The sequence below is a fragment of the Electrona antarctica genome, assembly GCF_951216825.1.
Source record: "Electrona antarctica genome assembly, chromosome: 1".
NCBI classification, from domain to species: Eukaryota; Metazoa; Chordata; class Actinopteri; order Myctophiformes; family Myctophidae; genus Electrona; species Electrona antarctica.
The window spans coordinates 14516224-14540440 of NC_136806.1; the positions used below are offsets into that span (position 1 = coordinate 14516224).

At 47.1% G+C, this 24217-nt stretch overlaps 1 protein-coding gene across 1 annotated transcript in view; it reads left to right on the forward strand.

Moving 5' to 3' along the window:
* Positions 1-24217, forward strand: part of gfra3 (GDNF family receptor alpha 3) — a 133026-nt gene that overhangs the window by 55564 nt on the left and 53245 nt on the right. The gene's annotated exons all lie outside the window — the stretch shown is intronic.

Genomic DNA, 24217 nt, shown 5'->3' on the forward strand with positions numbered 1-24217 from the left:
TTCCTCCGTTTGGAGGGAAAGGATGTTCTGGTTTAGAGGGTTTCCGGCCTGATGACTAACAAAACAATGACTACAGCATGACATAACGATATCATCCTGATGACTAACAAAACAATGACTACAACATGATGTAACGATATCATCTTGATGACTACAAAACAATGACTACAACATGACGTAACGATACCATCCTGATGACTACAACACAATGACTACAACATGACGTAACGATATCATCCTGATGACTACAAAACAATGACTACAACATGACGTAACGATATAATCCTGATGACTAACAAAACAATGACTACAACATGACGTAACGATATCATCCTGATGACTAACAAAACAATGACTACAACATGACGTAACAATATCATCCTGATGACTAACAAAACAATGACTACAGCATGACGTAACGATATCATCCTGATGACTACAAAACAATGACTACAACATGACGTAACGATATCATCCTGATGACTACAACACAATGACTACAGCATGACGTAACGATATCATCCTGATGACTAACAAAACAATGACTACAACATGACGTAACAATATCATCCTGATGACTACAACACAATGACTACAGCATGACGTAACGATATCATCCTGATGACTAACAAAACAATGACTACAACATGACGTAACAATATCATCCTGATGACTAACAAAACAATGACTACAGCATGACGTAACGATATCATCCTGATGACTACAAAACAATGACTACAACATGACGTAACGATATCATCCTGATGACTACAACACAATGACTACAACATGACGTAACAATATCATCCTGATGACTAACAAAACAATGACTACAGCATGACGTAACGATATCATCCTGATGACTACAAAACAATGACTACAACATGACGTAACGATATCATCCTGATGACTACAACACAATGACTACAGCATGACGTAACGATATCATATACTTTAGCCTGATTTAAGCAGTTGTTTCACCCCGCTCTAAAATGTTTTACTTTCCACTTCTAATTATTCTTTTTTTTTTGGCTTTCGCCTTTATTTTATATTTTTTATGGAGGGACAGACAGTAGGCTGACAGGAAATGGGGAGAGAGATGGGGGGGAAAGACATGCAGTAAAAGCTGTCGGCAGTGTCGGGATCGGGAGTCGAACCCGCGGCACACTGCCAGACTGGATTACCAGCCAAGGTGGTAATCTGGACCGCTGAGCCACGGCCCAGGCCTCACTTCTAATTCTATATAATCTGTAGCTCTGTAGAAGAAATACATTTGTCTTTTGCTGCTCCTGCAGGGCTCAAACCCATATCGACCTATAGGGATATATCCTGACACGGAACCTCTTATCGGAGCTATAACAGCGGAGGGTGAGGTTCCAGACGGGGCTATAGTCGGGTAGCCTGGCGCGGCCAGACTCATAGCGAGGGTTCACTGATGTTTCCTCCCCGCATATGAGTCTGGACTCGGGCTCATTGACAGAGTGTATGCGGAAGCTGGAGAAATCAGAAAATGACCGGGGCCAATCGGGCCAATCAGTGACTGCGTTTCAACGGCTGTCCGTACAACAGTGAAAAGCAGCCTCTGATTGGTTCATGTGTATATGGTGACGTAACATTCATGCTGCAGGACTTTCAAAACAACAATGGCTGCCCTCAACGCAACAAGTTTAAAAGTTTACACAGAAACGATAAGAACAGCAGTTATTTCAGATATAGACTCTGACATATATCCGACATATCTCGCTCACGTATAAAGTAGAAACTATTAAACAGACCTTGTTGTTTTTAGCGTGGTTGCCGTGGTATGAGGAGCGGACCAGCGCACTGTGTGGTGACGTCAGCTTTTTGTTACGCTGATTGGCTAGATGGATCTGTCTGTCAAGGCAACTACTAACGCCCACTTTTCAAGCTGCCTATGGCCGAAGTCCAGACTCATATGCGGGGAAGAATCTTCAGTGAATCTCCGCTATGAGGCTGGCCAAGCCAGGCTAATAGTCGGGGGGGTTCGGTCACCTTTGGGTCTTTAGCTTTGTGAGGTGAACAACCAGCAGACCTGTAGACATCAAAGGGGGCTTCAGTTCAGCCCCTGCACTTTTACCCGCCTGTAAAACAACTGCCCTTTCCAGACCACAAATGCAGCGTTTACTATATGGTGAAAGAACTGCAAAATGCCACTCCTCCCTCTCCCTTCCATGCCATAAATATACCGGAAGGCAGCATTCAGGAGTATTGCGTTTTATTTCCTCCGAAGTCTCCTGAACTTGGAACGTAACATTCTGCGTTGAACTAATTTGTTTCAGAGTCCATGTCGTTACACCGCATCTCCAGTTGCGCCCCGAAAATAGCTGATCTACAAGTTCTCAACGCGTCGCAGCGCGACGCGTTGAGAGCTTGTAGATCAGCTAGATCAGAAATCCCACTTCGGCAGGGGCCGAAGTGGGATTTCGGCCCCTGCCTCTCTTAACACTCTCTGCACGTCCCTGGCAGACATACATTATGCAGAATGTCTCATTTCACTATAGGTTTCAAATGTATAAAACTCTTTTGAAAATAGCCGAGCTACAAGCTCACAATGCGTCACATCGCAACGCATTTTGAGCTCACAGGTCGGCTTTTTTCAAATGGCCAAAATGTATATAGGGCTAAATGTATATAGGGCTAAATGTATATAGGGCTAAATGTATATAGGGCTAAATGTATATAGGGCTAAGTTTATATAGGGCTAAGTTTATATAGGGCTAAATGTATATAGGGCTAAGTGTATATAGGGCTAAATGTATATAGGGCTAAGTGTATATAGGGCTAAATGTATATAGGGCTAAGTGGGTAATGCATATTTATTTTATGTAATAAGTAAAGTTTAGAGTAGAAGTAATATTTGCCACTGGGATGTAGTTAGAGTAGAAGTACAAGTATTGGATATTGAAAATGTTCAAGTAAACTACAAATACCTCGAAATTGTACTTAAGTATGTACTTACAGTAGCGTAGTTACTTTACACCACTGCATGCAGCATACAGAAAAGATAGACAGTCATTATTTCTTGCAGTAAATGCAATAAGTTCTGCACTGCACAGTACGTCTGGTATTATGACTCTGCCGTTCACAAGGAGCAGCGAGGAAATGAGAAATGCCATTTGAATAATTTGCCATCTAGCAAAATGGAATGCTACGCAACCTAAAAATAATAATAAATGGAATGCTACGCAACCTAAAAATAATAATAAATGGAATGCTACGCAACCTAAACATAATAATTCTGCGGATGTGTTTACTTTGGACCAATATTGTGCTTATTTATTCACAGAGGGGGGGAGGGATCGAGAGCAGAGGAGACATTTATTCACAGAGGGGGGGAGGGATCGAGAGCAGAGGAGACATTTATTCACAGAGGGGGGGAGGGATCGAGAGCAGAGGGGGGGGAGGGATCGAGAGCAGAGGAGACATTTATTCACAGAGGGGGGGAGGGATCGAGAGCAGAGGGGGGGGAGGGATCGAGAGCAGAGGAGACATTTATTCACAGAGGGGGGGAGGGATCGAGAGCAGAGGGGGGGAGGGATCGAGAGCAGAGGAGACATTTATTCACAGAGGGGGGGAGGGATCGAGAGCAGAGGAGACATTTATTCACAGAGGGGGGGAGACCTGAGGACCCCCCCCATGTAGACCTGAGGACCCCCCCCATGTAGACCTGAGGACCCCCCCCATGTAGACCTGAGGACCCCCCCCATGTAGACCTGAGGACCCCCCCCCATGTAGACCTGAGGACCCCCCCCATGTAGACCTGAGGACCCCCCCCATGTAGACCTGAGGACCCCCCCCATGTAGACCTGAGGACCCCCCCCATGTAGACCTGAGGACCCCCCCCATGTAGACCTGAGGACCCCCCCCATGTAGACCTGAGGACCCCCCCCCCCCCCATGTAGACCTGAGGCCAATTCTAATAATGTCCTTTTTTCCGTATTTTTTTTCCCCCACGATTTTGTAACCCATTTTTTCCACCCGGTGCCAATTGCCTGTAGCTGTAATCCTGGGTGCTATACACTCCCTCTGCCAACCTGGGGAGAACCCGGAACTGAGCTCATGCTTCCTTCAATGCATGAGGCGTGAGCAGGCCGCTTCTCATCACCTGACAGGAGTTTCCCCCATTTGGACGTAGCACGTGTGGAAGGATCACGCTATTCCAACCAGTTCCCTTCCCCTCCATCAGGTGCTCCGGTTGGCCAGGGGGCCAGTATAGAGACCGGGATTACTGCATGTTGGTTTTTGTGTGTGTGAGGGTACCTATACCCTAGGGTACAAGGGGACAACATGCAACCCCCTGGAACCCCTCGAAGGGCCTCTGGGGCGGTTCTGCGGACCCCACTGCTCTGTACCGCACCACAGGACGTTGTTCTGTTCAGTGTGGGATTGGCTGAGCTCACCTGCTGCTGGAACTAATTCTACCAATATGAAGCTGTTTTTGTTTGTTCTTTCTGCGTTTTAAAGGTCAGAGCTGTATTTCTGTCGGTAAGGAGACAGACACATGGCCACAGCAAACATCCAGGCCAGCCTTTGCCAGACCAGTGTTCATTTCGTCGGCTGAAACTATTGACTAAAAATGTTCGTCGACTACCTTTTTTGTGTTTATTTCCCTACTTTGTCATATACTACAGCATCACACAAAAGTAGCAAAAGTAGATATACTGCTCGAAACAGGGCTCGAAGCGGCATGTTTCCAGCTTGTAGATCTGCCATTTTCTTCATTAGAAATGTTGAATCCTGAAAAGTGACCGTTTTGGACATAAGAGATTTCCACCCGACAGAGACTACCCCCCCCCATCCCTCCCCCCCCCCCCCCTCTCTCTCTCATGCATTGATACGTTTCGATAAGCATCTTGTGGGCGAGAGCATCTATTGTACCGGTGTAGTATTGTGGTGCGTATAGTGTCTGTCGATGGTGGCTGAGGTGGGGTCATTCACAATGGCTGCTATAACCCCCACAATTTCACTCACGTATCATCCGTCAATAGCAACGGGTAGTGGGAGGAGGAGGGGAGGGGAAGGGGCTCGAGCCCACTCCTCTGTTGTTTAACCTTGAGCACACTGTGCACACAGTATAATACACCCTTTGTGCACCTTTACTCTGAAACGCCTTTCAGTTTCATGTGGTCAAGTAGAAATAACCAATACTGCGATGGGGCGGCGGTGGCTCAGGGATAGAGTGGCTGGATGGGAACCGCAACCGCAAGGTTGCCAGTTCGAACCCGGGCTCCCCCAGAGTCAGTGTCGAAGTGTCCTTGAGCAAGACACTGAACCCCTAATTGCTCCTGATGTGCAGGTTGGTGCCTTGCATGGTTTCCTCCGCCATCGGTGTATGAATGTGTGTGTGAATGGGTGAATGTAATGCACACATCTATATGTAAAGCGCCTTGGATAAAGGCGCTATATAAATGCACCATTTACCATTTATGTAGAAATACTCCGTTACAAGTAAATGTCTGGAATTCATAATGTACATAAAAAGTACAAAAGTATATTGGTATCAAAATGTAGCAAAAGTACTCATTATGCATAATGTCCCATTTCACAAGTTTTCAAATGTATAAAGTGTCTAAAGATCTTTTGAAAATAGCAGTTCTGCTGAGCTTGAAGATCTGCTATTTTCAAAAGGGCCAAAATACTATAGTTTAGAATAGATACATCAGACGCAAACCAAGGTCTAAAAAGTGATTCAGAGATATTTACGTTCTAAGTTGCTGTGTCCCATAGTATAGCAAGCATAAGCCAGCGGCATCTTCATCTCCGGTTTGTACCGGATCTTTTCACGGGATCGAAATGAAGTAAATGGACACAGCTGAGCACCGTAATCAATTGATATTAAAAAAGGCATAAGGCATCATCGGCAACGACGTACATACGCAAAAAGGCGCCCAAAAGGCAATGCCGGTAGTGAGTGAGTTAAAAATACCTCAGATTAGGCCGGGCAATAATAAATAACCCGCCAGGAACACACGTAACAAATATACAACTATATATAGACGACGTGTCTGTGTTTCTCCTGGATGAACTGAACACTTTCTATGTACGCATGCTTTGAGGATAAAACCCTCTGCTGGAAATATCTAGGACACATGAATGATGTGTGTAAATCCTTCAAAGATGAAGCCACGTCATCAAGGTACCTGATATGAGCCCAGTGGGGATCCCTGGTGTGTGCATAGACGTAGAAGGGTATAGACACCTCATTCAGCTCTGGGGGGGGGGGGGGGGGCGTCTGTATCTAAACCTATATTAACCATAGACGTAGAAGGGTATAGACGCCTCATTCAGCTCTGGGGGGGGGGGGGGGGGGGGGGGGGGGGGGGGGACTGGTATAAACAGCGCCCCCAGTGGGGAGGGATGGTATGACAGACTGACTGGTATAAACAGTGCCCCCAGTGGAGAGGGATGCTATGACAGAGAGACTGGTATAAACAGCGTCCCCAGTGGGGAGGGATGGTATAAACAGCACCCCGAGTGTAGAGGGATGGTATAAACAGCGCCCCCAGTGGGGAGGGATGGTATGACAGACTGACTGGTATAAACAGCACCCCCAGTGGGGAGGGATGGTATGACAGAGTGACTGGTATAAACAGCTGGACCCAGTGGACCCCAGTGGTCCTCTGCTCAGTGGACCCCTGTGGTCCTCTGCTCAGTGGACCCCAGTGGTCCTCTGCTCAGTGGACCCCAGTGGTCCTCTGCTCAGTGGACCCTGCAGTGGTCCTCTGCTCAGTGGACCCTGCAGTGGTCCTCTGCTCAGTGGACCCCAGTGGTCCTCTGCTCAGTGGACCCCTGTGGTCCTCTGCTCAGTGAACCCTGCAGAGGACCACTGGGGTCCTCTGCTCAGTGGACCCCAGTGGTCCTCTGCTCAGTGGACCCCAGTGGTCCTCTGCTCAGTGGACCCTGCAGTGGTCCTCTGCTCAGTGGACCCCAGTGGTCCTCTGCTCAGTGGACCCCAGTGGTCCTCTGCTCAGTGGACCCCTGTGGTCCTCTGCTCAGTGGACCCCAGTGGTCCTCTGCTCAGTGGACCCCAGTGGTCCTCTGCTCAGTGGACCCTGCAGTGGTCCTCTGCTCAGTGGACCCCAGTGGTCCTCTGCTCAGTGGACCCCAGTGGTCCTCTGCTCAGTGGACCCTGCAGTGGTCCTCTGCTCAGTGGACCCCAGTGGTCCTCTGCTCAGTGGACCCCAGTGGTCCTCTGCTCAGTGGACCCTGCAGTGGTCCTCTGCTCAGTGGACCCCAGTCCTTTGCAATTAAAATTATTTATATTTCAATACTGAGCAACAACAACAAAACTACGAATTTGATGCGTTTAATAAGAGCACAAATCAGACTGCACAGCTAGTCACAGAGTGAGACTACAGCGAGTCACCACTCACTCTCAACCATGTCATGATAAAAGAGATGATTATTGATTACAAACTGCAGCAAGCAGCAGCATTACTAGCCTAGCCACCAGCGTGGCTCAGCCTGTAAACACAACAACAACAAACCGCGACATTCACAGCACAGGACACTGCAAGTCAGTCTGCAAGTTGGCATGTTTATTTACCTGATTGCTCCTTCCGCAGTTCATCCTTACGCTTTTTCTTTAACTTTTTATCATTTCCTGAAGGATACAGACGCTTCATGATTGAAGATGAGTTCTGTGTTGTTGTTGTCTTTACTCTTTTATATGCTACTCTCCCGTCCGTCCGAAACGACACCGAAGAAAAATAACACTTTGAAAGGGGGGCGTTTCCGCGTGCTGGAAATGTCTACTACGATAGGCCTGTTCTTGATTCTGATCACTAAGGTACGCTGTTGGCGGAAGATTTCACCATTCTGAGCAGCGTTACACTCACTGCGCAAATAACGTAAAAAGGCCGCCACGGCTCCGCCCGCCCTGTGCTCACCGTTCCTTGCGTAACGTCGGTACGCAAATAACGTAGCACGCTCTTTGCCGACTTTGCGCAGGGCGAGCGGGGGCCTTTTGTGAATTCGGGGGCGGCGGGGGCCCTACGCAGTCTGCGTTTAGGAAGAATCGCCTCTGGTTATCGGCCACGATTATACAGACAATGACGAGACAGACAGAAGGCCTACAGAGAAAGAGAGAGAGAGTGAGAGCCCGCTGGCATTGTGGTGTCAAGGTCAGAGAAACAAACGAGATGATTGTGGACTGCACAGGAAGCCGCGTGGGAGCACAACCCAACCCACCGTTTAAATCAATGCATACTGCAGCAGGCGGCGAGCATCTCAACGTTTTTGGCTGGAGATCCCCGGAAATGCTTTGGCCATGTCTCGCGACCCCCGCCCCGCCCTCCTCCCCACCCCCAATACAAACTGTCTGCAAAAATAACCTTAATATTAGAGAAAATGTATATCATAAATGAATACTGAAACCAGATATAATCATTAAGGAATGTTTATACATGTACTATGTGTACTATGTAAACTCTTCATTTCCATTTTACAGCCATTCAGTTGCAATTTCTTTTTTAATAATTTGGGGACCCCCCAAAATAATTTGGCGACCCACCCCTAGGGGTCGCGACACACGGGTTGAGAACGCCTGGCCTAGAAGGTGACGCGGATTCTCGTATACTCCGGCTTCAAAAGGATTTACATTCCACTAGAGTCGATGTTGACTTTTACGCTCACATTTTATTACCTTAGTAAACCTTTTCATAAAGATTGCATCTTTTCAATCGTTAGTTTATAGGGCTCTTCCCAAAACAAGCAGGGTATGTTTGTGGTTGCGTTGTACTGGTGAAGACCATGTCAGAAGACCCAACCAGACACCCGCTCCCTTTCCCACCCCCAATAACATTAAAGAAGACCATGTCAGAAGACATGACCGGACACCCGCTCCCCTTCCCAGCCCCAATAAAGAAGACCATGTCAGAAGACCCGACCGGACACCCGCTCCCCTTCCCACCCCCAATAAGAAGACCATGTCAGAAGACCCAACCGGATACCCGCTCCCCTTCCCACCCCCAATAACATTAAATTCTGGTCCCTTTTCGGGGGCCGGAAATTCCAAGATGACGCCATGGCTCCAGTTATTGTGTTTTTAGAGGAGAGAGAGAGAGAGAGAGAGAGAGAGAGAGAGAGAGAGAGAGAGCTCCCGGGGTTCACATCAGTGAGGATCGGATCGGCTAACAAAGCATGGGTGTCGTTCTTCATCAGGGTTGAAGGAAAACTGGGTTGCCGTCTGACAAGCGGTATGCTGTGATGAGAAGTTTTCTACCAAGAAGTCAGAGGAAGAACCACTGTGTGTCAGGGATCGGTCTGTTATCTTTTTATTAGGAACTCGAAGTCATCTTCACACGCAGAGAGTCCTCCGTCCATCTTCACACGCAGAGAGTCCTCCGTCCATCTTCACACGCAGAGAGTCCTCCGTCCATCTTCACACGCAGAGAGTCCTCCGTCCATCTTCACACGCAGAGAGTCCTCCGTCCATCTTCACGCGCAGAGAGTCCTCCGTCCATCTTCACGCGCAGAGAGTCCTCCGTCCATCTTCACACGCAGAGAGTCCTCCGTCCATCTTCACACGTAGAGTGTCCTCCGTCCATCTTCACACGCAGAGAGTCCTCCGTCCATCTTCACACGCAGAGAGTCCTCCGTCCATCTTCACACGCAGAGAGTCCTCCGTCCATCTTCACGCGCAGAGAGTCCTCCGTCCATCTTCACACGCAGAGAGTCCTCCGTCCATCTTCACACGCAGAGAGTCCTCCGTCCATCTTCACACGCAGAGAGTCCTCCGTCCATCTTCACACGCAGAGAGTCCTCCGTCCATCTTCACACACAGAGAGTCCTCCGGCGTCTGCCAAGAGTTCCCCTCAACCACTGTTGTTTTTGGCAGCAAATTTCTATTTTCGTTTAGTCATATGTCTATGGAATGAAAATTAATTTAGTTACATTTTAGTCACCTGGAATGTCTTGGTGTAAGGTGTTTAGTTTTAGTCGACTAAATCTACAGTTGATTTAGTCGACTAAAATGTATTTTGGCGGGCCTTGATGGCGTCGTAATGACTGTTTCTAGTTTTTACACTTGCTGAAAATAGCAGATCTACAAGTGAGCTTGTAGATCTGCTATTTTCAGCATGAAACCAAGTGTAAAATGACTTATACTCTTGTGCACTAGTCCCTTCCTAACATTTAGTCTAGTTTTTATCTCTTGACGAAATTGTCAGTACATTTAGTCTCAGTTTTAGTCATCGTAGCTCAGTTTTCCTTTAGTTTCAAGTTTGTTTTCGTCAGTGAAAGAAGGTAGTCGATGAACATTTTTCGTCTTAGTTTTAGTCGACGAAATCAACACTGCCCTCAACACACATGACATTTCACACAGTCTTTATATGGCTATACCGTATTTACCGTAATACTAACTCAGTCTTTATATGGCTATACCGTATTTACCGTAATACTAACTCAGTCTTTATATGGCTATACCGTATTTACCGTAATACCAACTCAGTCTTTATATGGCTATACCGTATTTACCGTAATACCAACTCAGTCTTTATATGGCTATACCGTATTTACTGTAATACCAACTCAGTCTTTATATGGCTATACCGTATTTACTGTAATACCAACTCAGTCTTTATATGGCTATACCGTATTTACCGTAATACCAACTCAGTCTTTATATGGCTATACCGTATTTACCGTAATACCAACTCAGTCTTTATATGGCTATACCGTATTTACCGTAATACCAACTCAGTCTTTATATGGCTATACCGTATTTACTGTAATACCAACTCAGTCTTTATATGGCTATACCGTATTTACCGTAATACCAACTCAGTCTTTATATGGCTATACCGTATTTACCGTAATACCAACAGTCATACAGTTGTAAACAGATGAGGTGAATCACCTGCTGGGTGAGTTTAGGGGCTTTTCACAAAACTGCAGTGTAGATTTCGCTTGTAGATTTAAGCAATATTACACGAGAGGGTATGGTTTAACGTGATTATTGCCACGACAGTGATGCGGTCAGGAACGAGACGTAGTCGAGTTCCGCAAGCATCACTGAAGTGGCAATAATCACGTTAAACCACACCCTCGAGTGTAATATTGCAATTATACAACAGTTACCCTTAAAAGTAAGAAAATCGCTGAAAAAACATATTTTTTTAATGACAGATGTAGTCACTACGACCAGAAATGTCCCAAGAAACTAGCTAGCCTAGCCACCGAGTTCGGAAAACAGAGCAGCTCATTTGAACCACGGCTAGAAGGCTGTTTCAACCAATCAGATTGCTTCCTCGAAACGACCTGTTGTATAATGTCTATTTTCAGCATGCGACCCAAATGTAAAATCAGCCATTATGAGGCTTATCATGGTATTTATTTAGTCGACTAACAACACTAAAAACCTTTCAGAAGACTAAAATATGACCAAAAACGAAATGAAAATGTATTCAAAAGATTTATTCACTAAAACTAATAAAACTAAATCAACGCTATGAGGAATGACAGGTGATTTCACTCCCCTGGAACGAGGTGACAGCTGCGTCTCACTGCAAGGATTTATCCAACTAAAGGAAATCGACAGTACGTCAAGTACAATCCATAACCAACAATGACTCTTGTATGAATTTTACAGCCACTACAACAATATCTCAACGAGCTCATTGACAGAATACAGTAGGATACCCCCCGGGGAGCTCTGCGGTCAATAGAGCCCTCGGCCGTTATTGGACCACAATAAGGTCACGCTGCAGGGTTCGATCCCTGGCCACCGCCAACCCGGCCTCAGCGTGTATATGAGCATCAGGACTCGGGTGCCGCAGGTCGTTGCTGTGGTGGTACAGTGGTTTGGACTCGGGTGCCGCAGGTTGTTGCTGTGGTGGTACAGTGGTTTGGACTCGGGTGCCGCAGGTCGTTGCTGTGGTGGTTCAGTGGTTTGGACTCGGGTGCCGCAGGTTGTTGCTGTGGTGGTACAGTGGTTTGGACTCGGGTGCCGCAGGTCGTTGCTGTGGTGGTTCAGTGGTTTGACTCGGGTGCCGCAGGTCGTTGCTGTGGTGGTTCAGTGGTTTGACTCGGGTGCCGCAGGTCGTTGCTGTGGTGGTTCAGTGGTTTGACTCGGGTGCCGCAGGTCGTTGCTGTGGTGGTTCAGTGGTTTGACTCGGGTGCCGCAGGTCGTTGCTGTGGTGGTTCAGTGGTTTGGACTCGGGTGCCGCAGGTCGTTGCTGTGGTGGTTCAGTGGTTTGGACTCGGGTGCCGCAGGTCGTTGCTGTGGTGGTTAGGGTTAGGGTTAGGGTTAGGGTCGTTGCTGTGGTGGTTCAGTGGTTTGCAACCCTTTTCATATCAAGGCCCATTGTTTATTCAGCATTTGAGCCACGGAGTGGACCACCGTTTGATGAGGTTTAGCCCCTAAGACCCAAAACGAACAAATATGTTGTTGTCGTTGGATAAGAGTTTGTCTACAATTCCATGCTTTTGGCAAACGTTGACCAGAATTACAATTCTTCTACATTATCTAATTGTGTAGACTTCTTGTAAAAAAAGTTCTTTACTTCTTGTAAAAGTAATGCAGATTTTTAACAATAATTTAACTCTTGAGAGCTTGCGGTTGCCATCCGCCATCCGGCCACCGAGTGGCACGCTTACGAGCTTGTAGGTCTGGTATTTTTGAAAAGTTGTTCAAATGTGGCGCAAATCATTGAATATATATTTCATTTTTAACTAAAATATTTGCTTCTGGAGGGTCCCTGGAACTACATATTTTGAGATGGGGGTCCGTGGCCCAATAGAGATAATTCTGGGGGTCCTTGACATGAAAAAGGTTGAGCACCACTGACATAGAAACATGGGTTTTTCAGAAAAATGTTTTGATTTAGTCGTTTTTTTATCGACCTCAGTCCAAAATGGGTTAAGGAAACAGAGAGTCAGGGACCTCCGTAAACTCAGAGTTTGTCTCAGAGTTATGGGGGTCCTTGAAATTAAATGGAATAGAGCCTTAATTGGTATCATCTGTAACACCTTATTCTGTAGGCTACTGTGCATATCGTATATTGGGGGCTGCGGTTTTATGGGCTCGTTTCTGAAGTGTACAGTTGCTTATTTGGTTTTTGAGTGGTGCAAACCACTCCAACAACCAGCTTTGTCTGTATCTATGTTTGTGTACCTGTACCCCTGTACCCAAAGAAATGAGCATGGTTACTATGGTCACTGACATTACGTCAGACCACAGCTGTTCAGGCTATATAAGACCTTGCACCACTCTTTTTTTTAAACCAGTGGTTCTCAAACATTTTCATGTGAAAGAAACCCCCAAATTAAGAAATGATGTCACCTTTCCTTCAGTGTTAAATGACTGACGACAGGCAATAATAATTAAGTGAAGGGGAGAGAGAGAGAGAGAGAGAGAGAGAGAGAGAGAGAGAGAGAGAGAGAGAGAGAGAGAGAGAGAGAGAGAGAGAGAGAGAGAGAGAGAGAGAGAGAGAGAGAGAGAGAGAGAGAGAGAGAGAGAGAGAGAGAGAGAGAGAGAGAGAGAGAGAGAGAGAGAGAGAGGGGGGGGGGGGGGGGGGGGATGTGACCCTCGGGCATGTTCCCCAGCGAGATCCTTTATATCTTAAGCTGTTTATGCACCCTCAGCCACTTTGTTCCGACACCGCTGTGTGTGTGTGTGTATGTGAGACTGTGTGTGTGCGTGCGCGCGCTTGTGCGTTGTGCGCATGTCTGCCTGCCTTGTTTCTCTGTTGTGTGTATGTTTGACTGCATGTGTCACAGGCACCCGATTCAGGATCCGAATGGGGTGTAAAGCGACCTCTTGTGGGACGCTGCAGTGTGATCAGGGCATTCATTTACAGAAGAGACAAAACGACACGAAACGTAAAAAATATGTAAATAAGAGGTTTCTGCCCGACTGCAACGTTTAGACTTATAGTTAGGCCTGTTTCCCCTGAATATCCTTTGCAGAATACTCACCCCCAGAATAGTGACGATCTACCACACGTGGTTAAGTCATTACACGTCTCTCAACGGAGCTCTAAAACGGCCTGAGATAAATCTTGTGGAACCTTTAGCCAGCGCTCAACGATGAATCTGCCGCACGGTACACGGTGGAGAGAGAGAGGGGGGGGGGGGGGGGTGGTCCTGGAAGCAAGCATAACGTCGCCCGTATGATGTCAGATTATACAATTAAGGACCAATATTCTCATAAACGCACTCGCTGGCAGCATGGCGAACGTGCTCCAGGGTCGGATCCACCACTCCCCCCCCCCCCCCCCCTCTCTCTCTCTCTCTGTGTCTCTTTGCCTTCGCTACTGTCTGTCGTCAGTCATTTAACCCATTTCGACCTGAGATCAGATTTTAAAAATCAGCCTTCTAAATGCTAAAAGCTTTCTGAAAATCCTATGTTTCTAGGTCAGTGGTGCTCAACCTTTTTCATGTCAAGGACCCCCAGAATTATCTGTATTTGGCTGCGGACCAAAGATTTGCAAAGATTTGAGTTTGCTGTGAAAGAATATATATTCAAAGATTTGCGCCACAATTTCACGATTTTTCTAAAATAGCAGATCTGCAAGCTCGTAGTGCTGCGCTACGAGCTTGTAGATCTGCTATTTTTCAACAGCTAAAGTGTGACATAATCATGCTTAAAACACCAAAAAGGGGTCCCCGTCTAGGACGGGTTAATACCGAGGGAAAGGTGGAACACCTGACCTCCATCCAAAACAAATCACAAGTGTGAGGAGGAGGAGGAGGGGGTGTTATGATTTGTCGCCACGGCACCAATCACCTTTCTCCCCCCCCTGTCCCGTAAATGTCCCCCTCTTTGTCAGCGGTGTGAGTGCCTTCTGTCCCCCCATCATGCTCGCTCTCCCAGAGGGGTGACATCACACTCTCCTTTGTCTGCCTGGGCTTCAGTGCAGCTATGATTTACAACGAAGGCACGCGACACACACACACCTCCCCCGGGGCTCTGTGTGTGTGTGTGTGTGTGTGTGTGTGTGTGTGTGTGTGTGTGTGTGTGTGTGTGTGTGTGTGTGTGTGTGTGTGTGTGTGTGTGTGTGTGTGTGTGTGTGTGTGTGTGTGTGTGTGTGTGTGTGTGTGTGTGTGTGTGTGTGTGTGTGTGTGTGTGTGTGTGTGTGTGTGTGTGTGTGTGTGTACTTGTATTACTATACTTGCGAGGGCCCCAAACAAGTATACTAGGACAGTGTTACGGGCTGTAAATAAATATCCCACTATTTTAGGTTACCTATGATATATATTTACGTCAAGGTTGCGAGCACGACTACAACTCGTTTCAATGTTACAGAGTGTAAAAAAATAACATTGTTTTGACGTTTTTAATGTCCTCGCAACTATAGTAATACTATAGCGTGTGCGTGTCCGCGTGCGTGCGTGCGTGCGTGCGTGTGCGTGTGCTTCATCACAGTATTACAACAAAAGCATAATCACAGCATTATGAATCATAGCTTAGAGAGCCTTCATACATTTGTCTGTTTGTATAAGTATCCTCACATGACAGCACTGGACTGTAACCCTGTGCACTTGACCGGAGTGACCCAGGGCTAGCCTGGCTAATAAGCCAGACCGAATCTGCCGTTGGCAAAAAGAAAATTGCCTACCGGCGGATTACGGTCTGGAGAGGCTCAATTGTACGCCCATTTCCTACACCAGAGAACTGGTGTGGCCAATCGGGACACGGTATGCAATATGGGCGGGCTTTGGTACAGTGACGTTCAATGCTTGAGACCTTTGACTGACAGTAGCTCTGACCAATTGCGTCAAAGAGAAAATGTTTGAACCCGCCCCCCGGGAAACAAGATCCATACACAGCATCTCCAGACTCAAATACCACACGACAGTGTGATTTGAGTCTGGCTTATTAGCCAGGCTAACCCAGGGCTGTATAGTAGGTCAGTCTCTTTTTTTCCTCTCGACACCAAACGTCATACTCTGACGAGCTCATGTTGTGGCACGTTGCGACTACACGTGGTGAGCTTGTACATCTGCTGTTTTTGGCCCCCCAGAATAAGGATGCTGGCCTCAACAATAGATCCACAAGCTCACAACGCGTTGCTTTGCGACACATCGTGGGCTTGTAGATCTGCTATTTTCAAAGGATTTCTATACATTTTGAAACTTGTGTGAAATGAGTACAATGAGTACTTTTACTTTTGGTACTTATTGTGCTTAACCCATTCTGGGTGGGAACCCCTTTTGGTGTTAGCATTATGTTATGCTTTAGCTATTGAAAAATAGCAGATCTACAAGCTCATAGCGCGCCACCGAGTGGCGACTGACATGACAAGAACGACTGACATAGAAACATAGCTTTTTCAGAAAACTGTCAGGATGTAGAAGACATCAGGTCAAAATGGGTTAAGTATATTTTGATGTCAATACCTTTGTACTTTTACTTTTTACATTTACTTTTAAAGTAAATTTTTAATACCTTGTGAGTAAATGTGAGTAGTCCCATCACTGCTCGGCACACGGAGCAGCATTTTGTTCCTTGTCCCAATAAGACTGCTGTCTCGTTCAGGTCCATTTTGTTCCTTGTCCCAATAAGACTGCTGCCTCGTTCAGGTCCATTTTGTTCCTTGTCCCAATAAGACTGCTGCCTCGTTCAGGTCCAGCCAGGAGGGATTTATCCGTCCACATCAGACACCGATCTCCTCAAAGCGTCGGCTTTACGATCGTTTTGGCAATGATTTGAGGTCGTGCGGCGGCCATGCCGCGGTCCAGATGATTTGAGGTCGTGCAGCGGCCATGCTGCGGTCCAGGTCGCTCATGCAGAGTGAGCGGAGACGGATCGGAAACCAAAAGCAACAAACCAGACCTTTTGGCTGCTGCTCGGTTCAGGAGAGGAAAAAAACGTAACAAAAAACCGTGGGCTTCGGCGCCTCGGCCCAAACGCCCGCCCCGCCATGTCCTCCTCAACCGTGGGCTTCGGCGCCTCGGCCCAAACGCCCGCCCGCCATGTCCTCCTCAACCGTGGGCTTCGGCGCCTCGGCCCAAACGCCCGCCCGCCATGTCCTCCTCAACCGTGGGCTTCGGCGCCTCGGCCCAAACGCCCGCCCCGCCATGTCCTCCTCAACCGTGGGCTTCGGCGCCTCGGCCCAAACGCCCGCCCGCCATGTCCTCCTCAACCGTGGGCTTCGGCGCCTCGGCCCAAACGCCCGCCCGCCATGTCCTCCTCAAATGCCGTCTACTGAACAGTCAGCGCCATCGTAGCATTTTTTTGTTTGTTTTTTTTGCAACTGAATGGCTGGAAAGTGGAAATGAAGAGTTCACATATAGTACACATAGTACATGCAGACATCTTCCCTAATGATTATATCTGGTTTCAGTATTTATTTATGGTGTATTCTCTATTATTAAGGTTATTGTAGCAGTCAATTTATATTGGGGGTCAGGAGGGGGCGGGGCGGGGGTCCCAGGACATTGCCAATTTCCGGGGGGTCCCCGGCCAAAAACGCTGAGAACCCCTGATCTAAAACACCATCCCTGCTTCCCGGGACTGGGACGTGCACACATAGACATCAAAGGGGGCTTCAGCGCCTGCCCTTTTACCTGTCTGTAAAACAACTGCCCTCTCCAGACCACGAATGCAGCATTTACTACATGGTGAAAGAAATGCAAATGCCCTCCCTCTCCTTTTCATGCCATACCGGAAAGCATGCAGCATTCAGGAGAATTGTTTTTTCTTTCCGAAGTCTCCTGAACTAATTTGTTTCTAAATCCATGTCGTTACACCTGCATCTCCAGATAAAGAGTGCAGGGTTGCGAACGGTTGGATCTCCACACAGCGGTGGTCAATCATGGCATCAAGAGATCTCAATCCTCACTCTTAAGGTCCTGCTCTGTGGAGCTGACCCGATGACCCATGCTCCCTCCCGGGTGTCTAAAAGTCACTGACCTCCTTTAGAGCAGTGCCTCCTATTGTTGTCAGGGGGCGGATGTTGTTCTTATAGGTTATGACCTTGGGTTGGCTTTGTGTTTAGAATCGTAGCGTGAGAGGCCGACCACCTCGGCACACTTCCTAACGCTCTTCCTCTGTCTGTTCTACATAATTATTATAATAAATAATAATATGTTCTACATATTCATTCATACTCCAGTTTTAGCTGATAAGGTGACCACTGAAATGGTGCTTAGTAAACACAGAGAGATGTGAGTGGCTTATCACCACGGCTCAGTGACGTCATGTTGTAGTTTTAGTAAAAACATAGAGATGTGTCGGGGTGAGTGGTGAGCGGCTTATCATCACCACGGCTCAGTGACGTCATGTTGTAGTTTTAGTAAAAACATAGAGATGTGTTTGGGTGAGCGGTGAGCGGCTTATCACCACGGCTCAGTGACGTCATGTTGTAGTTTTAGTAAAAACAGAGAGATGTGTCGGGGTGAGTGGTGAGTGGCTTATCACCACGTCTCAGTGACGTCATGTTGTAGTTTTAGTAAAAACAGAGAGATGTGTCGGGGTGAGTGGTGAGTGGCTTATCACCACGGCTCAGTGACGTCATGTTGTAGTTTTAGTAAAAACAGAGAGATGTGTTTGGGTGAGCGGTGAGTGGCTTATCATCACGGCTCAGTGACGTCATGTTGTAGTTTTAGTAAAAACAGAGAGATGTGTTTGGGTGAGTGGTGAGTGGCTTATCATCACGGCTCAGTGACGTCATGTTGTAGTTTTAGTAAAAACAGAGAGATGTGTTTGGGTGAGTGGTGAGTGGCTTATCATCACGGCTCAGTGACGTCATGTTGTAGTTTTAGTAAAAACAGAGAGATGTGTTTGGGTGAGTGGTGAGTGGCTTATCATCACGGCTCAGTGACGTCATGTTGTAGTTTTAGTAAAAACAGAGAGATGTGTCGGGGTGAGTGGTGAGTGGCTTATCACCACCACGACTCAGTGACGTCATGTTGTAGTTTTAGTAAAAACAGAGAGATGTGTTTGGGTGAGCGGTGAGCGGCTTATCACCACGGCTCAGTGACGTCATGTTGTAGTTTTAGTAAAAACAGAGAGATGTGTTTGGGTGAGTGGTGAGTGGCTTATCACCACGGCTCAGTGACGTCATGTTGTAGTTTTAGTAAAAACATAGAGATGTGTTTGGGTGAGCGGTGAGCGGCTTATCACCACGGCTCAGTGACGTCATGTTGTAGTTTTAGTAAAAACAGAGAGATGTGTCGGGGTGAGTGGTGAGTGGCTTATCACCACGTCTCAGTGACGTCATGTTGTAGTTTTAGTAAAAACAGAGAGATGTGTCGGGGTGAGTGGTGAGTGGCTTATCACCACGGCTCAGTGACGTCATGTTGTAGTTTTAGTAAAAACAGAGAGATGTGTTTGGGTGAGCGGTGAGTGGCTTATCATCACGGCTCAGTGACGTCATGTTGTAGTTTTAGTAAAAACAGAGAGATGTGTTTGGGTGAGTGGTGAGTGGCTTATCATCACGGCTCAGTGACGTCATGTTGTAGTTTTAGTAAAAACAGAGAGATGTGTTTGGGTGAGTGGTGAGTGGCTTATCATCACGGCTCAGTGACGTCATGTTGTAGTTTTAGTAAAAACAGAGAGATGTGTTTGGGTGAGTGGTGAGTGGCTTATCATCACGGCTCAGTGACGTCATGTTGTAGTTTTAGTAAAAACAGAGAGATGTGTCGGGGTGAGTGGTGAGTGGCTTATCACCACCACGACTCAGTGACGTCATGTTGTAGTTTTAGTAAAAACAGAGAGATGTGTTTGGGTGAGCGGTGAGCGGCTTATCACCACGGCTCAGTGACGTCATGTTGTAGTTTTAGTAAAAACAGAGAGATGTGTTTGGGTGAGTGGTGAGTGGCTTATCACCACGGCTCAGTGACGTCATGTTGTAGTTTTCGGTGGTCACCTTATCACTAAAACTGGAGTATGCATAGGCATTTACTGTCGGTAACTGACTCTGAGAGTGTAGACGTGGAACCAAATGGACCCTTTACAGCTCTGTAACTCTGAGAGTGTACACATGGAACCAAATGGACCCCTACAGGTCTGTAACTCTGAGAGTGTACACGTGGAACCAAATGGACCCTTTACAGCTCTGTAACTCTGAGAGTGTACACGTGGAACCAAATGGACCCTTTACAGCTCTGAAACTCTGAGAGTGTACACGTGGAACCAAATGGACCCTTTACAGCTCTGTAACTCTGAGAGTGTACACATGGAACCAAATGGACCCCTACAGGTCTGTAACTCTGAGAGTGTACACATGGAACCAAATGGACCCTTTACAGCTCTGAAACTCTGAGAGTGTACACATGGAACCAAATGGACCCTTACAGGTCTGTAAGTAACTGTGAGAGTGTAAAAATGGAACCAAATGGACCCTTACAGGTCTGTAAGTAACTGTGAGAGTGTAAAAATGGAACCAAATGGACCCTTACAGGTCTGTAACCCTGCAGAGAGAGTATACTGGCGGGAACAATGTTTTATGTATGCATCTGTTGGAGTCTTTCATCAACAGCAGCACACTTACTGTACTTACTGTACGCTGCATGTTAAGCTCTTTATGCACCCTCAGCCACTTTGTTCTGTGTGTGTGTGTGTGTGTGTGTGTGTGTGTGTGTGTGTGTGTGTGTGTGTGTGTGTGTGTGTGTGTGTGTGTGTGTGTGTGTGTGTGTGTGTGTGTGTGTGTGTGTGTGCGCGTGCGTGCGTGCGCACAACTGTCAGTCAGTCTAGCTTGTTGCTGTACATGTCTGTCTTGTTTCTCTGTTTTGACTGCACAAGCCGTGTGAGAGTGTGTGTGTGTGTGTGTGTGTGTGCATGTGTCTTTCTCAGACAGATTGCGTTAACCCCATCCTCCCCTCTACTGTGGTGGATGAGTGCTGTTGTGTTTGGGTTGTGTTTCCGTGCCTCCCCCCTCCGTGTGTGTCCCAATGGGACCCCCACCCAAGGGTCCTTCTGAGGGCATGTTGCGTTCACATGCCTGTAGGTTTGTTTGTGTGTGTGTGTGTGTGTGTGGGTGTGTGGGGGTGGGGGTGTGTGTGTGTGTGTGTGGGGGGGGGGGGGGGGGGGGGGTGGGTGGGTGCCTGTGTTTCGCCCGGGACTGTGTGTGTGTGTGTTTCGCCCGGGACACACACGAGAGAAATAATCTAAGAAGGTAATTTTCTGCAGTGCATCCTGATTGCAGCTCCCGCTGAGCGTACGTTCTCCAAACCATCGTACGTTCTCCAAACCATCGTACGTTCTCCAAACCATCGTACGTTCTCCAAACCATCGTACGTTCTCCAAACCATCGTCAGGCTCCACATCCCTGATGATGCCCGATTCCTACGTCTGCGTACGAGTGCCTTGCGACGCCTCGTGAGCTTGTAGATCGGCTATGTTTGAACCCATTTAGACCTGAGGACGATTCTACAAATGCCTTCTAAATCCTGACAGTTTTCTGAAAAACCTATGTTTCTTTATCAGTGGTTCTCAAACTATTTCATATCAAGGACCCCTAGAATGATATGTATTTGGCCGCCGACCCCCATCTCAAAATATGTTGTTCCAGGGACCCCCCGCAGAAGCAAAGATTTGAGTTAAAAAACGTTCTGTCACGGTGAGCCAAGGGGGGTAGGTCCCAAATGCAGGACAGAGAGGCCGAAGAGTTCAAATGCAAATTGTTTAATAACAGAGACTAGAACTGAACACTTACATGACATTTCAACAAAGATCTCACAAGGAACTGAAAAGACAGGGGAGTATAAATACACACAGGGATAACAGGGCACAGGTGAACATAACTTAAAATCAAGACAGGGATTGGCTAAGAGACTAAACAGAACACAGGTGGAGCAAACAAATAATCACAGGTGGTGCGACAAGGGAGGAAAACAGTAACAAGGCATAGAGGAAACAATACTACAAAATAAAAGCACACAAGAACAGAAAACATTAACCAAAACTATAGGAACAAGGACCACGGATTGTGACACGTTCGCTCTGAAAGAATATATATTCAAAGATTTGCGCCACATTTTCACGATAAAAATAAATAAATAGCAGACCTACGAGTTCATGAGCTTGTAGATCTGCTATTTTTCAACAGCTAACACTGCGTGAAAAGAGGAGTTAATGGGCAATTATGGGCACAAGATTTGGCCGTAAACCTCAAGTGTAGCAGCATATACAGTAATATACGGTAATATACAGGTGTGATGGTACAATTCGGGAGTGTACCGGAGTTTGTTGGAAAGTTTAACGGGAGTTTCCTGTAATATACACATCCGTATTCCATGCTTTCTGCGCAGTGTAAAGCATAACATAATGCTTAAAACACCAAAAGGGGTTCCCGCCCAGAATGGGTTAAGCGCGCAACGACGCCATCATATACGACAGAGTATAACATTGTCATTACTCTCGGTCGTTGCCTCTCACCTCTCAGATTTCCCATCTGTCTTTCTGCCCCCCCCCCCTCTATTTTCTCCATGCTGTATGGCATTTTGTGCAGCTGTCCCGACGAACCTCGCAACGTGCTAACCTCGCCACGAGGTTATTGGATTTTTTATTTTCTTCACCCGTGGGAGCTTGTGTCATTTCGCCGTCGCAAATCGAATGACAACAACACTGCTGTTTGTGAAACGATGGTTATTCGCGGGAATCGGCCGCCGGAGACCCAGCCGCGGAGTGGGTGGTATGATGATGTCAGGAAACCTCTCCGTGATGATATTAATATTAATAACAACAATATATTACATGTATATCTTGTACGTCTTGCACACACTGGATCCTGCATCACAATTTGTAAAAGATGTAATACCTCCAAGGTGACGTTTCAAGCTAATAAATTATTACCTCCAAGCTCACAAGCTTTCCATCACGGAAAAGGTAAACTCACCTCCCCCACCACCAATGTGTAGCACCAAAGATTGTTAATTTAGGAAGATATTAATTAATTCAAGATCGTCTATCCTGGCCTAAGCCACCATTTTCAGCGGTTGCTTAGGTGTCACTTTTCACCATCTCAGCGGCCGTGTGGTTAGAGTGTCGACGTTCGATTCCCCGGCTGGGTCATACTGTATCGAAGACTGTAAACATGGGACCCGGTGCCTCTCTGCTTGGCACTCAGCACTAAGGGTTGGATTGTGGGGTAAGTCCCTGGGATATACTAGCGTCATGTCCAGGGGGGGTGTACTTCCACATCAGGCTGCCTCATGCTACAGAAACAGGAGATAGGCTCCTGACCCTACACCCCACATGGAGATAGGCTCCTGACTCTACACCCCACATGGAGATAGGCTCCTGACCCTACACCCCACATGGAGATAGGCTCCTGACTCTACACCCCACATGGAGATAGGCTCCTGACCCTACACCCCACATGGAGATAGGCTCCTGACCCTACACCCCACATGGAGATAGGCTCCTGACTCTACACCCCACATGGAGATAGGCTCCTGACTCTACACCCCACATGGAGATAGGCTCCTGACCCTACACCCCACATGGAGATAGGCTCCTGACCCTACACCCCACATGGAGATAGGCTCCTGACTCTACACCCCACATGGAGATAGGCTCCTGACCCTACACCCCACATGGAGATAGGCTCCTGACCCTACACCCCACATGGAGATAGGCTCCTGACCCTACACCCCACATGGCTCTACAAAGCTTATTTACCTGAGGCCTGTTAGTCCTTGTGTTCATTTGCCTGATTGTAGCCTCCTGTCATTCTGTGATGTCCTCGTCTTAGTCTGTGTATGTATCTGGAATCACGTTTCAAGTGTTCTGCGTTTCGAGCTTGTCGATTTGCAACTTTTGGTGTGTTTTTGAGTGGTGTAAACCACTCCTACAACTGGCTTTTGTGTGCAGAAAAAAATGAGCATGGTTGCTATGTTCAAAATAATTTCTGACGTAATTAAATCACACCCGGGTGAACTGGATGACCGTAGCAACCATGGTCATTTTCTCTGCACAGAAAAAGCCAGTTGTGAAATCACATCCGGGTGTGATTTCATTACGTCAGATCAGAGCTGATCAGGCTACATAATACCTTACCTTATTTCATTACGTCAGACATTACGTCAGACCACAGCTGATCATGCTATATAAAACCTTACACCACTCAGTTCACACGGGTGTGATTTTTTTTAATTCGAATCCTGTCAGGTTTCCACGTGACAGAGACAATATGCGTGCCTCCTAAAGTGGCTGCAGATCACCTGCATGTGAACTTCCGACGAGTGCCCATCACACCCGGCTTGATGCAAGGCAGCCATTTTGCAGCAGAACACATGTACACCCCCC